This window comes from Mercenaria mercenaria, chromosome 16, assembly GCF_021730395.1.
Source record: "Mercenaria mercenaria strain notata chromosome 16, MADL_Memer_1, whole genome shotgun sequence".
NCBI classification, from domain to species: domain Eukaryota; kingdom Metazoa; phylum Mollusca; class Bivalvia; order Venerida; family Veneridae; genus Mercenaria; species Mercenaria mercenaria.
The window spans coordinates 44,955,001-44,958,534 of record NC_069376.1 but is presented as its reverse complement, the minus strand read 5'-3'; positions in this window follow the sequence as shown (position 1 = coordinate 44,958,534).

The following is a 3,534-nucleotide window of genomic DNA, read 5'->3' as shown; positions in this document are numbered from 1 at the left end:
CTAGTTATCTGGTGCACCCAAAATCTGCCACAGGTTTTCACTTTGGTATAGAAAACTGAATTAACAAAGTTATTAAAATAAGTAGTCAATCTGGTCAATGACATGTTAGGTAATACAATTGAAATATTATGTATACATTTTTATCAAATCATAATATAAGTTTCTGAAAAAGAAAAACAATTAGAAAAGTATCAGTGAGTACAGGACAGGTATATTCTAATGTGATATTTCTTTAGTTAGATGGAAAGCAGTATTCAAAATGAGGTACCTCTCTCTTTTGACTGATAGCTCTTTTCCCTGTAAATAAATTTATTTATTTAGTAGCCGTATACGATAACTAGAGAAAGCCCTTTATCTTTATGTGCTAGACTGTCAAACAAAGAGGTATCAGTTTCACATAAAGAGATGTCTTACAGACGATAATTGTAATGTTATCTTTTAAACATATAATGCCAACGCTTTGCATTGAAAAGGGGTATCCCTTAATTTAAAACTCAACTTCTATATTAATTCTGTATTATTCTATACTTATTCTATATTTTAGATATTTCCTGAAGTCAATAAATAAAATGTGCGTGTGAGTGTTCGTGTTTAGCATCTTTTCCAACAATTTTTCAGTCGTCTACTTGTAGCAGTAGGCAAAATGCCCAATATACCTCAGTGGGATATCACGCCGTAGACACATGCCATTATACCCCATCAAGTTACATTATATTGACAAAGGCTGACCAATCCTAGCACTACCCTCTTGGTGCTGAGTGCAAAGCGAGGAAGCTACTACTTTGGTATGACGAAGCCAGGGATTTCAGCTGTGCACAATGATGTTATATATACAAAACACTATAATTTAACTGGGTAGATAAAACGTCATTTGTATACGGCGCGGTATTCCAGTGGGGTAGTACTTAAATGTAAGGCATTGTTGCTAGTTCGCTGCTGCAACCAGAAACCGTCGTTATATCACTGAGAAAAATATCAAAATACGCTTAAAACATACACTCACACTCACGCACAAGCGCACGAATATACACACGCACAGGAAACATGCTAGTAAATATCGCTGTATAGAAAAAGATAAAAAAAAGTTTAAGAAACAAATAAGAAGAAAAAATACGCCTACCTATTATGAACTTCCGATCATCATTTTCCTGAGTTTCAACTAAGAGTTTCAGACGAAGAAAATTTGTGGGACCGGTCACAAACTAGTTACGGGAATATAATTGTATACTGCAAAGATCATTCGCAAACCTGTCTGCAGGAAGACAAGGGCATGTAAAATTAGAAAAATAAAGTTATCAGTGTAACGATTTTCCTAAATTTAACCCATATCAAAGATAAAGACATTTTACGGTTTAGTAGGCCATTTTACCAATGCTCAAAATATGACCTACACAAGCAACTATAGGTCGTCCCGTACTTGGTCGTTACTGCACCTAAAACAATATTATATTTACTTTTTTTTTTGTTTATGGTTAGCTATGTTAGTTAAAGAGTATAATATAAATATAATTGTTAAAATCAAAATGTTTGATAACTCACACAAATAATATGATTGTAGAAGATCGAACTCGGTCCACTGTTCGAAACTTTCATGAATATTTTTAGTGCTTTTAAATGAGGTGGCTTACAATCAACAATCCTGCTGAGATGCAATATGCTATGAAAAGAACCTGTGCTATAAATATTGATGAGGACCATATTCAAGAGTCTATTATAAGCTGACTATCGGGAAATATGTAGTTAATGGGCAATGTAAAGATTTATATTGAAAATATGGAAATAGAAATAAATGAAAAATGAAATATTTTGGAAACAAAACAACGAGTACTATGTAAGATGAAATTTAAAAAATGATAAATGACATATGTTAGCTACTGCGCCATCCAGAAAAATTTCTTTTAATATTAGGCATAAGGGTAGATTTCCAAAAAGCTTAGATCACGGCAAACACAACCACAGCCATACAATGCTTAGTACGCTCGCCATAAATTGAAACTGTAGTGAAAAGATAAAGCATATTTGAGCCGCGCCATGAGAAAACCAACAAAGTACATGTGCGACCAGCATGGATCCAGACTAGCCTACGCATCCGCGCAGTCTGGTCAGGATCCATGCTGTTCACTTTCAAAGCCTAAAACAATTAGAGAAACCGTAAGCGACTGGTCTGAATTCATGCTGGTCGCAAACACACTATGTTGGTTTTCTCATGACGCGGCTCAACCCAACAACAAGCGCATTGTAATTACATGTAAGATAAAAAAAGTGGAGATGTGGTTGACAAAGGAACCGGGATATTAGAGTCCACAAAACACAGCAGTGTAAACATGAATGCGCAGAAGGCAATCACTCAAACACGCCAGCACACACGCACACACACAGGTACACATGGACATAGCAAAACAGACAAGTAGAACAACCACTTACAAATAACACACACAGTAGTGGGACAGCGCAAAGGGACGACCGGTTGCAAAATCACCAGTCTGGAGCTCCAGTCAATACATGGCGGGTACCTAACCTGACTCATAGGAAAAATGATAGGTGGGGGATGGAAAAGTATGTGTGTGGTGGTGATCGGGTCGCAAATGGGTGCGGGGATAAGAAAAGTAACACAACTAACATACCAGATGAAATACATAGCATTTATTATGAAACTATCAAGAACAAGTTGAACGTAAAGGAACAGTCAGTAATTTATATCAAGGAAAGTCAGAGTTTAACCGCGTTTGCGGTATGCCAACCTCGCACATACCTTTTTCAGCAGGTTAGACAAAACTGTAAATTAAAGTACTTCCTGTTGAGAAAAGCTCTAACATCAGTGTCAAAACACCAATATTACATAAAGTAAAATATATAATACGGCCAATCTGAGGGTCAAGTACACACATTTACTCAACGACTTGTCTAAGTCAGAACACAAGGATTTAAGTATACTTTTGAGGGCGCGACTATGCAAGCTGCAATTTCCACTCACTCTGTTCATTTGTCTAGGAATTAGGAGAACGAACAACATCACGGAGTCTTAGACTTTATTAATCATCGCACTATCAAATAGGAAAACAAAGCGACTAACTGTAGAGGAATCAGACACCAAAAAATGCACTATGCTACACAAATTTCGCATAATATCCGCTTGTTTAACTATCAAAATGTTCCTTAAACTAAACAAGACATATTCAAACAGTACTTAATGTTGTCTCTATATTAAATCAAAGACCTAACTACACCAAGTAATATTTTTCGAATACAGGATCTGACAAAGTTTTAATACAGAAAAAAAATGTTTCTTTTTTCTAAATTATAAGTGTGTATGTCTCCGATATCGAAATTGCATACGGTACATAAAAAGTTTTGCTGTTTTCATTGATTAAAATTACATATCTTTTAAAGTGTAAAATAAGTATATATAAGACCTCAAACATTTCAATAACTAATTCCGTGTTCTGTCATCGAAAGACGGAGGTATAGTTCAAAGTGGCATATCTTTTCAAAAACATGTCTGATTACGTTACAACTGTTTGATCGATGACTTCG